We start from the raw sequence: 16,774 nt of genomic DNA, 5'->3' as shown, positions 1-16,774 counted from the left end.
GCTTGCGGAAGGAGCAACTCTAGACTTGTCTGTAAAAGAGAAATAATCGAGCTCTGACCAAGGTGTTCAAATCACAAATCTCACGGGTGGCCTGGGATTGGTTTTTCTTCTAAAGTAGATCATGGATTAATGGAGAACACTGACCTAATAGAAGCGCCAACCGTTTTTAGAACAGAGCTGCCCCCAAGAACCCTGCAAGGAATTATCCAGACTACGATGCTGTGATTCATTACCCACCAAGTTAAAATCAGCTCAGATCCATTTGCGCTTATGCAGAATTTCCTGATTATAGCCTCCACTTATTTTGCCCACATACCAACTCTGAATTTTTGTTTTTAATTGGTGCCTCTCGAGCTAGCTTCATTGGTGGCCAGGATACAGAATTATTTTCTCCCCTCAGCTGAATGCATTTTGAAAATGAAGCTCAAGGTGCAGCCTCACTACAACAGAACGACAAAAAATCACCAAAGTGCAGTTTTCTTCTCATCAACCCTGAGGGGCTCATTTGCTAACTGTAAAGAGCCAGACTCCCCAAACTGACCCCGGACCCACAGCCACCCTGAATACTTTCAATACCTGCTGACCACCATAAATCCCCCTAGGTCTCAGTCCTCTCAAGACCCACTTCCTAAGTAAACTTAGGGACCTGCAGGTTCAAACTGTGAGCTCCGTCAATCCCCTGAGGCCTTCATCCTGCCTCAGCTGCCAAGCCCTGAGGCTATAAAGGTGCCTCTTCCCTTTGTTCTGGTCTCTCCTCTCTTCCTCTCTCTCTCTCTCTCTCTCTCTCTCTCTGCTATGTCTCTCTCTTCTCTGTCTCTCTCTTTGCTCCTGCTTTCTCCCTGCCCAATGGCAACTTCCCCCACTGAAATAAACACCTCTTGTGTAGCTCACTTCTTTTGTCTGGTGTCTTGGGTTTGTGGCGAAGAAAGCTAACGGTAACACTCCAGACGCATTATTCCCTGCTGAGCTGTTCCTATCCTCCGTAACTTCATGAGAAAAGCAACTCTTGGGTGTACGCGCATCTCTGGGTAAGTGTGAGATATTATACTGGTGTGTGCTTCCTACAGACAGTGATGTGCTGGGACAGGCTTATCTTGACTTCCTGAGAGTCACTGTCAAATTCGCAAGATTTTTGCAAGTCAAACTGAGATCACATTGGTAGCTTCAAATTGGCGACGATGGCAATGTTTATGCCACAGAAATAGGCATGTACTATGAGAGAGGGAGTGTGGGAGGTTTTTGGAGAGCAGTCTGTTGAGCACATGCCAGTCCTCACTGACTATTCTAACATCAGCTGTTGACATCTGCATCTGCCTTGACTGGCTGCAGTGCCTGCCTCGGTCCTACCATTCCTGTAATCATCATGTAACATTTTGAACAGCATCTTCCTCATCAAATGACAACCGTGCTATCTACTTTTTCCCTAAATGCAAAATTGAAAAGAGCTCATACTACTATGTTATCCATCATCAAAAATATTTTTTTCCTGCAATATGGGGTTTGACTTCAGGTATAATGCTGAGTAGATTCTGGGCTGACCCACTGCTGGTACATCACGAACAGATCATTTGGGAAGGAAGAAATCATGCTGGGCCTTAGAGAGAAACGAAAGGAGTCAGTTCTGCCGCCTTAGGCGAGCCTCAATCCTAAAGTCATGCAGTATGGGACAAATTTTCTAGTCAAAGGCATGTGGGATGCAGCCACTGATCTGCTTAAATCCATGTAAGATAATGATGGGGGTTATACCAAACACTGGTATTACCAAACACTATCTTTTCCCACAAAATGGAAACTAGCAGGCCCCCACATAAAAGCATTAAAAACTAAGATGTAGCAACACATGATTTTAGTAGAGATTCACTTGGGCATTGGGAAAGCATGAAAATTCTGTCAGGATTATAATGTCTTCTACCAAGGGCCTTAATTTCTTCTGTCGTGGAGAATATGATTAGCCTGAGTCCTGTCTGATTGCAGGCAATGTCAGTTCCCATTAACAAAAGAAAAGAGGCACTCACAAACAGGGTCCACATTTTTAACCCCTTGGGTCAAGGAGGACTTTTCCAGCCCAAACTGCTCATTTGAAATCCATATTTAAAGTGTGTAAACATCATCTTCCCCTACCTATGACAGCCATCTCCCTTCCAAGTGAGGCTATTTGTGGTACATTGTTGACACACACACAAAGTGAAGGCCATGTGTATTTTTTTTGTCTGGTTTTTTAACTTGAGGGTTTCCTTTTTTTCCACATCATCCACCCCAGTCTAAGTAAATCCCTCTCACTGGCATGAATGGAGTTTGTTTGAACTGGTCTGATTCTTCAAGGACCACAGTGGAGAAGTGATGTCCCTCTTGGCTGTGCACCTTCCTTGGCCATTCAGCCCATGAAGTGGGGAGTGCAGGTGGTTTTTGTACACACCGGGAAATTGCAGTCACAGACTCAAACCTGTATCAGTAAACACCACTGCCTTGGACGGGCCACTTCAATTCCATTGAACCCTCGGCAGTTCAAACAGGGCAGCTGGGTCAGGCTGAGAGCTTAGCAGGCACTGCCTGACCTAGACTGCCCAACAAACAGTTTATGTGGGGGAGCAATCTAGAGATTTCCTGAGATAAGGATGCTATTACAGGCTGACAAATGTGGAAAGGAGCAGAGTGGGCCGCTTTTGTCCACCCTGACCCGGGGTGAGAATGCTGGGATTATTGCTGATTGGGGATAAATGGCAACCGGTGATTTATTTGTTCAAGTGAAACCAGCCAAGTTCATCCCTCAACACCATCTCCCATCTCTATAAGCTTTTTTTGCTTCTTCTTCAAGAAACACACACACAAAGAACCCTTCACAATTTGGGGAACTCTTCAAATACTACCAATCCAGTGAACCCCATTACCCTCAGGATAAAATCTGCAAACGTTAAACAACCTTGCAAGTCCGTTGGCCCTAACTGGCATTCTACCCACCCCTCCTGTTCCAGCTCCTTCCATTGGTTCCACAAACACTCGAGTTTCCAGCTGCCATAACCTCCAACCTTTGCTTACGCAAGGTCCTCTTCCTTGAGCTCCTCCCCTCTCCTCTCCTGGCATCTCCTCCTCTCCTTCCTGTTACAGGTCAAATGCTAGCTGCAGAGAGACATGGCTAAGTCCCCCAGGAGGCTCTCCTGGACCCCTGCACTCCTTCTACACAGCCCTTAACACAACCATTTTCTGGTTCAAAAAGCTGTCCCTCACTAACAGAGACTATTGTCATAATTCAGTTCTTAGTACAATGCCATGTATTTTATCTCAATTTTGCCTGCCTCTCAAGGCCACTTTGCCCATCCCCACACTACAAACCCACAGCTATAAGAACTACCCTGGTCTAGCTCATGCCCTTCTCCTAGCCTCTACATTTGCAGTCCCCTTCAACAGGAGGTTCTTCTGTAGTCAGCTAGTGAGCTTTTCCTAAACAGATCACAGATGGCCATCCCTGTGCTGCAGGACACCTTACCTGACAACCTTTTTCAAGGAGGCCACCACCAGCCCCACCCCTAGCCAGTCATGTGTCCTCTCCTTCCTCTGTGTTGTCTTAGTTACTTATTTCTTAATCCTCTGAGCTATAATATAAGTCCCCAAAACAGTGACTGTCCTCACCCTGCTCCTTTTTATGGTCCCATTCCTTAGGACTGCTTTGGGTCTATAGTAGCTTCTCAAAAGTATGGTTGAATAAATAAATAATATTTGTGGGCCTGGCACTGTAGCCTAGTGGCAAAACTCCTTGCCTTGCATATAGCAGGGTCCCATGTGGGAGCCTGTTCAAGTCCTGGGTCTCCACTTCCCTTCCAGCTGCCTGCTTGTGGCCTGGGAAATCAGTGGAGGACAGCCCAAGGTCTTGGGACTCTGCACCTGCATGGGAGACCTGGAGGAAGCTCCTGGTTGCAGCTCAGCTCAGGTCATTGTGGCCACGTGGGGAGTGAACCAGTGGATGGAAGTTCTTTCTCTCTGTAAATCTGACTTTCCAAAGAAAATAAATAATACATTTTTTTAAAAAAGAATATTTGTTTATGGAGTCTCCCTTTTCCAAGATTTTACATCTTGGAACACACAGCGTTTCCCCTTAACATACCACCAGCATCTCCGGTACAAGGTAGGAGTACTTCTCATGAAAAGTACCTGTCCCTAGCCCTACAGTAAATTCTGTTTATTCCACCAGTTGTTGATGTTGAGTAATAATAGACTATGGATTGGGGTTGCGCAAATCACCATTAGCCATTCTTTATAACTGAGGTTCTCTGGAGATGATTAGTTTTGAAGTTGGTCCTAGGAGATACCTCTAGAAGAAATCCAAGAGAGAGGAAGGGAAACGGACTTAATGACACCCCCACCACCACCATCAACCAAGGCCAAATAGCCAGAAATGACGAAATGAGAATATCAAGTCCAATGGAATTCCACGCTTCCAATGTATGGAACAGAGTAAACTTTGATGTCCTTGCCCTGTGTCTTATTACCTCTCAGTAATCATTTCAATGTATGTAGGAACCCAGAGCACAGCTCTTATTTTGTACATGTGAAAATTGGCAAAAAAAGAAAAAGTTGTAAAACTTGTAGATAACCCACACGAAGCAAAACTGAATGTGAAAGAGCATCTATGCTCCTCCCAATGTATGATGTGTGAGCAGTGAGTCTGGAGAGGAGTATCGCAGACAGGGAAATTAGCAGATACACCACTCACAGGCATGAAAAGTGTGTAATTCAAAAATTTGCCTCATTGAACCCCAATTTCCTCCTCTGTATCCTGAAGACAATCCCCTGCCTTCTAATCAATGTGAAATATCTGTAAGTCTGAAGTGAAACTATAGACTACTACATGGCTTTAAAGGATAAAAGTATGCAGAGGATATGAGCCAATGGTATCTTGACCTTCCCATATTTCTAATATTTCAAACGCTTAAGATACATTTGAAACCAACAGAAAATATCTACTATTACTTCTAAGTTTCATGATGTGTCTGCAAATGACTACTACCTGTTTGTTCCTAATTCCAGCCTGCAAAATCTTCCTAAATCAACTTGAAAATTTTCAACCATACTTTTCTCTCAACTCTCAGCAAAGAATCCTGTGGGATAAAGAACTTCCCAATCTTTACCAGAGGCAAAAAGTTAATTAGAAATACCAAAATGAAAATCAAACTCTTGAGCATCTGGCCTGTAGATTATAGATCCAAAATCACGGAGCTTAATGAATCTCCAAGAAATCAGTCCGTGATAAAGAAACTGACCCAGTTATCTTCAAATTTGGGGGTAGGGGAGGGGGAAACACAGTATTTCCTTAGGACCTAGTTCAGAGACCTGCAGGTCCTGGGATTTTGTGTTCTTAAGTTCCCAGCGACACTGATGCTACTGATCTTGGCAGGAGGAACCACATTTTCAGAACCAAGCACCCCACTTTCACAGGCATTAATTCCTTTCATTCTCCCTAACAACCCCAAATGGGAAATATTATTACACCCATTTCATAGATGAAAAAAAGGGTTCCTCAGATCAGAATCATTTCAGGGGTCAGCCAATCTCTCCATGGCCCATTTGCTTCATCTGCTGAAAACATTACCAGCTGGTTTATGAGGATCAAAAACAGATGATCTGAAGGCATGTTCAGCAGAGTCACACGCCCTGGCAGCCCCTCTGCCCCAGGACTCCACAGGCTGGAAAAGAACCCCAGCCTGCAGAACTCTACCTTAGTGTCAAGGTCACTTCCGAGAAGCTCACTGGGCTCATGCTTGGAGTTTTGCCCTTATGTTTATTTGCAAGGGAAATTTTTAACCATCACCTTGTCAAAGTACTCCACTGACCAATCATTATGATTCACAGATTTGGGGTTTGGTTTTTAATTACTCAGTTTGTTTTTCCAAGAAATCCCCTTATGTGCTATAAAGGTGTGAGGGCGTGAAGCAGGGAGTTGGTTACTAACAGGCTGGACATTCCTCTTCTAAATTGCTCAGTAACGGAACAGACAATGTATCTCAGACAGAATTCACAGTCATGCTGGAGAACAATCTGAAGGCATCCCTCATTTGTATGGGCTCCTCCAATTTGGCTTGCAGAGGATTCAAGGTATTTTGATTTCTATATTTAGAAATGCAGGGCTTTTTGGTACGTTACAAGCCACACCAAGGCAGACTAATTGTAAGCACTTGTACTTAAAAATTAGTTCCAAGAATAAGAACCTTCAGAGGTTTCCATATTGTATTCCACTAGAGTATCATTAAGGGAAGCAATTACTTATCAGGATATACTCAAAACAACTTTATTGCATTCGGAGGAAATAATGGGAGTTGTCTGTCTAAATTACCAGACAGGGGCCCTAGAAATCACTTAGCATAATTCTTGGCATAAGGTAGGCAGTCAGTAAATGGAACAGGGATTCACATAAATGACCACCTAGTATGTGTTAGGCATTTGCATATATTATGTCAGTCTTCATAACCGTCCCTGAATCAAATATGACTATCTTCATTTACAGATGAGGAAACTGGGACTCACCCAAGTTAAGCGATGTGGATCTCGTGCTCGGGTAAACAGGCGAAGGGTAGAGTTAAGATGCCAGCCCCTAGGTGCTGCATGGCAAAAGCAATTTTCTTCTTGCTATGCTGAACTGCTTCCATCCTTGCTTTGCCCTCCCATGCTTTTGTCTTCTCTCCTCTCTCAAGCTCCTTCCACGGATATCGAAAGTCTTTGTAAATGCCAGCCAAGGACAAATGTCAGCAGAGTATTCCCATTTCACGGATCAGTTCATAGCAGGAAGCAGCGAGCTCTCAAAGCCACTCGTGTGAAGTTTCACAGTGAAATAGGGGATCCATTCCTGAACCCTCATCTCTCAAGTCTCACATAGATTCCAAGAACTCAAAAGAAGCTCCTTGCTTCAGACTAGCCCAGCTCTGGCCACTGTGCCCTTTGGGGAGTGAACCAACAGATGGAGGAGCACTCCCTCTCTCTCTCAACCACTATCTCCCCAAAACCTCCACATCACTCTCCTTCGTATAATAGCCGTGTCTTTAAAAATGCTAAAAGGAAAAATGAGAAAAGAAGACTTAGTGGAAGCATCAGAGGTCACATGTAGTAGAGATCATAGGGTAGGTGCAGTCTATGGGAACTGGCAGATGGAGGTGGTGTGTGTGTGTGTAACTCTGCCTTTCCAATAAATGCATACTTTTTAAAAAGGGGGTGGGAGATCCTTATTTGGGAAAACAAATTGTCATTTAACAATGAGCGCACAAGAGTCTGTCTTCAGAGACTCAAGCTCCAGCACTGAGTTAGCCAGTTGCTCCCCAGGGTAGCAATGCATAGCATGAAACTTGACTTGTCTTCCAATCAGAATGACAAAGGTTTCCCGGAAACACAAATCAGGTGCCCACTTATTTATTGACTATTGCTACCATTATTAACTAGAAATATATAAATTAAAGCAAAGCACCTATTGACTTCTTCATAATGTAACAGAGGCTCGGGGTAATTAAAAAGAAACTAATTGAGGAATTTCTTTTTTTTAAAGATTTACTTATATTTGTTGGAAAGTCAGATATACAGAGAGGAGGAGAGACAGAGGAAGATCTTCCATCCCATGATTCACTCCCCAAGTGGCTGCAGCAGCTAGAACTGCACTGATCCAAAGCTAGGAACCAGGAGCTTCTTCCGGGTCTCCCACGCGGGTGCAGGGTCCCAAGGCTTTGGGCCGTCCCCGACTGCTTTCCCAGGCCACAGGAGGTTTCTGTATTTCATGTGGCCACAGCTTTGTGTCCTGCTAACACTGTTGTTACACTGCTGCTGCCAAGAGCTGGGCACAGTACAGATGCCCCTGGGGCCGGGGCACATCCTCCCCACAAGCACACTAAAAGCTGCACACAGTGTCTAGCTTTAAATGGGGTTAGGAAAATGGAATTGTTCCATTTTTTTCCTCTTATTATAAAAATAATGAATATTTATTAAAGTACTATGAAACATTTAAGAGAATAGTAACTACCCACTTTAGGTACAATACAAAAATAAGTCCTCTCAAATGCGCATGTTTTATTCCTGTATTTTAACTAACATCACAAAATGTGCACAAACCTGAAACTGTGCAAATACACATGTCCAACATTAGTTTTCAAGCCTGCAGCCTACTCCAGTGCGTGAGCAGACCACAGTACACTGAGTATACTGACTTCACTCCTCTTTGGAGTAAAGCGGCTTTTCCATTGCCATTTTGCCAGTGGAAACAATGCTACCATGAGAAACATAATGCAAAAAGTTCTTTATGAAATTCTCAATTACTTCCTTAGGAAATCATTCCAAAACTAAAATTGTTGGATCAAAGGTTATCAACACTGTTAAGGTTCTTGAAAATGTTAAATTGTGTTCCAGAAACTTTGTGTTCTCTCTGAATGAATTTCTTATCTAACAAAGAATCTTTTTATAAATTTCATAAAAGAAGTGTTACACAGCAAATAGTCACATCCTGTTTGTCACCTGTGTAAAGGGCAAAAAAAACCTGAATCTCATCTTCACTCTCTCACCACCCCCCACAGCTACCACTTAGAGCCAGAGCTTTTGCAAGGTAAGCCAAATAAATGCATTCTCATGCACTGTATCAACCGCTAAAGTTCTCTTTCTCGTAGGTGGTAAAGATGCAGATATGGGCAGAACATCATCTCTGCCCTGCAGGACCGGGGCATGGTGAAGCTAACTGTCACATAAATAAATCGCAGCGCTGGGAGACAAGAGCTCCAGAGAGGCATAGTGGAGTGCTCCATGTGCTCCTGAATCTTAGCTAAAGATGGTGGGGCCAGCCTGAGTCAGAGAGACCTCCAAGCAGAGATGACTGACCAGTGCCCCGATGGCTAAGTGTTACTCTTCCCCAAGTGCTTGCTTTGTACTTAGAGGCATTGCCTCATCTACTTTCAGAACACCTGCACAAAGGAGATGTGACTGCTCTTTCACAAACAGGAAAGCTGCAGTTTGGAGATATAAAGGACTTGTCTAAGTTAATCCAGCTAATAAAGGGCAAGGCCAAACAGGACCCAAGCTCTAAACCCAACACTCACATCAAGCTCATTGGAGATCCTCCACAAATAAAGCTCCACCAGCCCAAAGAAAACTGCCCTATACTTGAGCTTTAATTCTCACTCCCATCTCCCTGGCTTTACTCTGCCAGGGGCAGCTTCGCTTCCCTCTCCTCATCACCCAGGGCCCATGTTCCGTTTTCCTTCAGGTTGGAAAACCCCATATACTTCACCTTTTTGGGGCCTTGCCACTTGGTAAAAATTTTAAAAAGCATTTTAATAGTCAGAAAATGTACAGAGTTAGAAAAAAGTCCAAGATGGCTTTCAGGGGCCCAGCATCTCTGTCTCTGAGCCAAGAGATGAGATACAATGATGTGTGAGCTCTTTTGTCTTGTTCTTGCTATAAAATCCTGAGAGCCAGTGAACCACACTGACAGCACTTACAGCTGCTTTTAGGAAACAAACACCAAAGGTTCAGTTTGAAAAACAGACACATGTGCCTTCTTCCAGTGAAGAAAAAGAGGAAAAGAAGCATTTTAATGATTCTTTTAATCATTTCCTTGGAGCATGCAGTTAGCATTTGCTAGAAGATGAACAAGAATACAACATCATTTTGTAGCAGAAAACTACTCTAAACTTCAGGATCTCGTCCCACGTCGTGATTCATTCCAGGCCAACAACTTGGTAGTAACATGAAGCCGCAACGCTTTGTCCAGCTCTTGTTTCCAGAAGCACACAAACGAATCAAAATTCCTTAGACAGTGCCAAGAAATCTTTCAAACATGAGATACCAACCCTGGTCTCAAGTCATTTTCCACTGCCCTAGTTTCAAACTCAACTATATCTTCTTCCAAAAGAAATTTCTGTTAATTTTCCTATGAATGTATAGACTGAAGATTCATCTTCCTAAATGTGAGCAATGAAGATGGTCTTAACCACAGCTTTTCAACTGAAGTAGAAAGCTAAGCATGCCAGGGTCGGGGAGGGGCATTTTGCCCACCAGGTAAGACGCAACTTGAGTGTCAGAGTCCCTCTCCGAGTACCTGGGCTCAAAGCCAAGTTCTCCTTCCCACTAATGCAACGCTTAAGAGGCAGCAGTGATGGCTCAAGTAATAAGAGTCCTGCCACCCACAGGCGAAACCAGCATTGAGTTCCTATTTCCCAGCCTTGGCTTGGCCCAATAACAGCTATTGCTGACATTTGGAGAGTGAGTCACTATTTGTAAAATATCTACCTCCCTCTCCATCTCTACCTCTGAAATAAACAAGTAAAAATGTAAAAATGAGATACAATGATGTGTGAGCTGGTTTCTTTTCAAATGTTTCACTTGAATCTCATTCTCCTTTCCGCACAAACCTTCAGTGTTACGACTGTCCACAAAATTCAGCGCAGAACTTTGAAAGCTCCTTGTGATGTAGAACACATATAACACACAATGCCCAGCTGATCCATTTTCAAGAGTACCAGTCAGTGGCCTTAAGAGCATTTGCACTGCTGTGTGTCATCACCATTGTTCTGAAACCATTAAACAGTAAGTCCCATTCCTCCCCTACCCCTGCATTTGGTCACCTCCAGGCTACATTCTGTCTCTGTGGATTGGATTTTTCTAGGTCCCTCACATACAAAAGCAATCATACGAGATTTATTATTTTCAGTCTAATTTTATTTTAGCTTATTCGATTCCCTTATTTTCATTTTGTTTAAAAGGCAGAGAGATGAGAGAGAAAGCAAGCAACAGACAGAAACAGAGACAGAATTCTTACATCCTGTGGTCCCCTCCTTTCCAAACGCCTCCAACATCCAAGAATGAGCCAGAGAAAAGCCAAGCACCAGAACCTCCATCCAGGTCTCCCATTTGGGTCTCTCGGCATGCACATTAGCAAGAAGCTGGATTAGAAGCAGAGCCAGGACTCCAACCCCAGCACTGTGATGGAGAACACGGGTGTCCTCAGGAGTTCAGCCATGGTGCCCAACACCTGCCCAGGGTCTGGCTTTGTTCACCTAGACTGATGGCTCCACAGTCCGTCCCATGTTCTATACGTATCAAACTTCATTTCCTCTTTGACTGAGCAATACATTTTTTGTATTCACTTGCATAGTTGTGTTTTCAGCATAGTGGTGTTTTAAGCATTCCACATCCCAACCTGACTCTTTTTTTTCTTTCCCAGCCACAGGTCCCATTACACAGATCTACCTGCTCCAAACCAGAGGCTATTGCCCAGGAGTTTCCTGTTGTCTGCTGTCAGAAATTCGCAGCCTTTTCACCTTCGCTCATGCTGGTGCAACAGCCAGCACACCCTCTTCCTAACTTTCACCTAAATCCTAAATCCTGCTTGCTTCCTGAGCTCAGGTAAATGCCTTTCTCATCAAAAAGAGCTGCACAATACGACTGCACATGCTCCAATTGCAATCTGGACAACTGTGTGCTTTTATCACAGCAAATACAAGCCCAATACTGCCTTCCATAAGGAAAGTTTGACACATACCTGTCAATTATTTGACAATTCCTATTTTAATTTTTTATTGAAACTTGTTTATCTATACTTTAGAAGAAATTCTAGGACATAAATGCCAGGAGCTTTGAACTCTGAGTCTCCCACATGGGTAGCAAGGACTCAAGCACTAAGGCCATCCTCTTTTGCCTCCCTAGGCATTTTGGATCACAAGTGGAATAGCAGGGACTCAAACCAGTGCTGTAATGGGACTCTGGCATCCCTGGAGGCAGCTTCATCCACTCTACCACAACTTGGCACACAGGCTATTTCTAACATAACAATTCTGAAATCTAGAGCTACCACTCTATTCAAATAGTACAAACATTAACTTCTTGATGTTCCTTCCTAGGTATAAATTCAAAACATTACTAAATTACACAAATAAACGTTTAAAAAGAAGCCATCACTTCATCTTTATATTAATTCCTAACTGAAAATTATTACTAGATATTTCTCTTTAAGGTTTGGAATGGCTTTAATTTCAGATATCCTTTTTGTGGTTAAATTAGTAATAATAGCATTAAAATCTTAAGAACTGTAAGTACTATATTTAATTATGTTCTCCCATAATTGCACTGATTAAGCACAGCATAAGAGACCATAAAGATAGATAAAACATTATGGCTACAAAACTTTTTTTTAATGTCCATAAAATGACTATTAAGCTGTAGGTGACTAAATTAATGTCACCGATACAATTTTATGGAGTTTCCATCTGCATCCAAGAGCATCATTTGCCATGATGGCAGATTTTTTTTTACACAGCAGTACTTAAACTTGAAACTAATACTGTTCAAATATACGGGGATACAGTGGGCTGTGTTGGTCAACTTAAGCAAAAAAGAGAGGAGAGAGAGAGAGAGAGACTTTACTCTGAGGAATGATTCAGCCTATTATCTTCAGCTATCCATCCAAAGGTCCTTGGGAAAATGGAAATAAAACCTACATCTATTTGACTACATAAAACGGATAACCCATGCCCACAAGAGGTCTGCGCAAAGCTCATCGAAAGTGTGTGCCGTGAAAAACAACACATGATTGCCAGCACTTTTTTTTGCACTGGGGATGGCATCGTGGCACATGAGGTTAAGCCAGCACTTGTGAGGGCAGCAACCCATGCTGGAGTGTTGCTTCAGTCCCAGCTGTTCCCCTTCTGAGCTAACTTACTGCAGATGCAGCCGAAAAGGAAGTGGAAGAGGGTTTCAGTCCTTGGACCTCTGCCAGCAATGAGGGAGCCCCAGGTGGAACTGCAGACTCCTGCCTTCCACCTGCTGTGATTCCGGCTACTCCAGCCATTCAGCAAGTGAACCAGTGGATAAAAGAGTTATGTGTATCTCTGTAATTCTTCCTTTAAAGCAAATAAATTTTTGTAATTAATTAATTAATTTACTAAGAGCTCAGCACAATGGCCCAGTAGCTAAACCCTTGCCTTGCACACACGGGGTTTCCTAAATGGGTGCTGGTTTGTGTCCCAGCTGCTCCACTTTCCATCCCGCTCCCTGCTTGTGGCCTAGGGAAGCGGCAGAGGAGGCCCAAAGCCTGGGAACTCTGCTCCCATGTGGGAGACCCTGAAGAAGTTCCTGGCTCCTAGCTTCGGATCAGCTCAGCTTTGGCCTTTGTGGCCACCTGCGAAATAAACCAGCAGATAGAAGCTCTTTCTTTCTGCATCTCCTCTCTGTAAATCTGCCTTTCAAATAAAAATAAAATTTAGAAATTTTTTTTAAATAATGGTATTTCAAAATGTTGATGGACAAATGAAAAGTTTTGGTAAAATTTTTTTGAAAGAAGTTCATTTTTTTTTTTTCACTTTCTTTTTTTAAGATTTATCTTTTCATTGGAAAGGCGGATTTACACAGAGGAGATACAGAAAGAAAGATATTCCATCTCTTGGTTCACTCCCCAAAGGGCTACAACAGCTGGAACTGAGCTGATCTGAAGCTAGGAGCCAGAAACTTCTTCCAGGTCTCTTATGCAGGTGCAGGGTCTCAAGGTTTTGGGCCATCCTCTACTGCTTCCCCAGGTCACAAGTAAGGAGTTGGATGGAAGTGGAGCAGCTGGGACACAAATCAGCACCCATATGGGATCCCAGTGCATGCGAGGCAAGAATTTAGTCACTGGGCCACCACACCAGGTACAGAAATATCATCCTTTTTAAACCCATTGGCCGACCTACTCCTTTTCCCAATTATACCCTATTCCAGGTTTATTTAGTACATTATCTATTCCTTCATTTTCTTCTAAAAGTTATCTCCAGAGATCTGAGTTCATGCTGAGGCACAGGCAGTTTGAGGAGCAGGTTTACATTTTCCAGCTTAACAGTGGCCTTGGTGACACCCAAGCACTTCCATTCTGATAGCCTGTGCTATTGCACAGATTAAAAAACATGACAAAACTCCAAGAAAAAAATGCTCTAAAATCTGATTCTATGAGGAGGAAAAGAAAAATATTTGAAAACTTTTCAAACACAAAGACTAGTTCCCCAGGATCATACATTAGCAATTAAAAAATTATATATACATATACATACATATATAAAATCAGCCTGCAGAACCAAAATAAACCTACTGATCTGAATGCATTATCGCCACTCAAAATCTGCACACATTTTCTAACCATGTTTGAAAAAAATGAAAATATATTTCAATGCTAAGTCAATTCCTCTATTAAATCAGCATAGATATTTCAAGAACCTACTGTGAGCCAGCAAAGTGCTAGGGATGGTGGATGAAGCAATACCAGGAGCAGTACACTCTGTGACCTCATGGTGCCTACAGTCTCGTGCCGAAGGAATCAACAAATGGTAACTCAAGTAAGCTCTGTTTAAGTCAAGGATACCTCGAGAAAGGAAAACAACAAAATCTAATTTAAATTCGATTTTGAGTCAGCAAGGTTCATCAGAGGAAGCAAAAAGTAAAACAGGAAGGATATAAGGAAGTTAGTGGGAGGGAGATAAGCAAAAGACATTGTAGGCAAAAGAGACACAATGAATGGTCCAGGAGTGTGAGAAAGGACTCTGCATGTCTGAGACAGCAGCATGCCTCCACACAAAAACAGCATCCAACTCCACTTTGCTCACTGCAGCCCTGGAACAAATGTCTCACTTACAGAAGAGGCTCAGTAATGTCAGTAAGTGGTTGCCGAGTGAGTGAGTGTGCCCAGAGAAGTAGGGTTCAGTGAGCCAGGAGGGGAAGCATGCCAAGATGAGGCTGTGCATGCGGGCAATGCCGGATCACAGAAGGCCTAACACCATTCTGCGGATGTCTCCATCATGCACCACATCACCACGCAGACCCTCAACCCATGCTGATTCCCCTATGACTGCTGAAACTCACGAGCTTCCCACACCTTGTTTCTTTATTCCAAGATTCTCCAAAAGAGAGACCATGTCTCATGCTTTGGTCCATATGCCTTTCACAGGCAGGGGGAAATAAAAGTCCTCAATGAATACTCACTGATTGAGCTTCTATTTACTGAACTGTTAGTAGGCACCAGGTAGCATTCCAACCACTTTGCATGCATTTCATTCCATCAAGTTAAAAAAAATATAGTGGAAGTATTTTTCAAAAAGTTCATGGTAAAACAGAATTAAAAGATATACTTATTTTGGTGTGAATCATTTTAAAAACCCATGCACTGAAGAGTCTTCATACAGCTGACATGAAGAAAAAACTATGTATAAATTTCAATTTTTTGCATTTATCTTTTAATTCTATTTTGAAGCATGTTCATATAGGTGTGTTCGGATAAGTTTCATTAATTTTATCTCCAATTACAAAACAGAAAATTGAGACAGTAAAAGTTGGGGAACTTGCTTGAGATCATGTTGCTGACAATTACCAAATGCTTTCCCAATAAAATTTTCTTATCTATTACACTACCCTGCCTCTCTAGGCTAAAATATAAAAAAATAAGAGTCTCATTGATTTCTCTTTCAGGGAGAAATCTATATCATGGTTACCACATGATATATATAAAAGTCTTTCCTGTATTATATCACCAAGACCAAAATTCATGAATCAACATATATTTCTTTCAGTGGAGAATGGTAAAATTAAAGAGACCGTTCTTTAGAACCAATGGGTAAAGTAACTTTTTAAAAATTACTTTTTCTTAATCAAATTAAATTTGGGGGCAATTTACATATTTTATAGACTCTCAACTGGAGCTTCTGACTGGGCTCCATCATGAGTATTCAACCCAGGTTGGCCATCCACTGGGATGTCTCGCTTTGCAAGGTATACACACTGACTTCCTGGAGACGATGCTATAGTAGATCCCAGTCCCGTTTTGCCACAACACTGTCCTCCCAACACTGACAGAAAACTGGCTAGAGGAACCAGAACTGGATCCACCATGGCATATTCATTTTCTGATGCTGTCAATGAGCTCCATACAAAGCCATCAAGGTCAACTGAGTTGTGGGGATTTATTTGGAGGGAGGAGACAAGAGAACCAGAATAGAAAGCTTCAAAATAGCAAAAACCACCACTAAAACACTGCTTCTACAGTCTCCTAATTCAAAACAAAGAGTTATTCATACATGAATTACTCTGTTGCCCATATCCTTCAAGCTAGTGTCAATGACATGGCCATAAATTCAGAAAGGGTGATTGCTATGGTTAAAATGGCTGTGTCTTCTCCAAAACTCATAGTGAAACTTAATCTCCCATGCAACAATACTGAGAGGCAGGGCTGTTTGGAGTTGACTGGCCTATAGGTGAGATTATGGCCTTGGCCTCATAGGAAGATTTGGCAGTAACAGTTCCCTTGTGGTTTTCCATCCATGTTCCTGGGCGAATGAATACAAAGTATCTTTTCCTTCCAAAGGATGCAGCAAGAAGACATCACATTGAAGCAGAACAAGCCTTCAGCAGACACTGAGCCTGCATGAGCTACAATCTTGAACCTCTTAGGTTCTCAGATGGTGAGAAGCATATTTCTGTTGTTCATAAAGCACATAGCCTGTGGTGTTTTATTATAGTAAATAGACTAAAACACTGATTTAACTCTAAAACTTGCTTGACTTTGATGATTAATTATGTACAAGTACACGTACATGGTTAAGGCTAAGAGTAAGAGATTTGGGGTATCTGTGCAAATCTGAAGCAGCAAAGCTGTCTTGCGTCTCTAGAACACAAGGTCAAAACCAGTCCAGGATACATGTGCTAGGATTGCAGGATATACAAGAGGGGCTGATCATGTCTTCTCTTTCCCAAATCACCAATCCCCTCAAAAAGGTATGTAAACACAACGTAGGTGCACACT

The sequence above is a fragment of the Ochotona princeps genome, chromosome 11 (assembly GCF_030435755.1).
Source record: "Ochotona princeps isolate mOchPri1 chromosome 11, mOchPri1.hap1, whole genome shotgun sequence".
Classification (NCBI taxonomy): Eukaryota; Metazoa; Chordata; class Mammalia; order Lagomorpha; family Ochotonidae; genus Ochotona; species Ochotona princeps.
The sequence above is the reverse complement of the archived record's forward strand: the minus strand, read 5'-3'. Positions refer to the sequence as shown.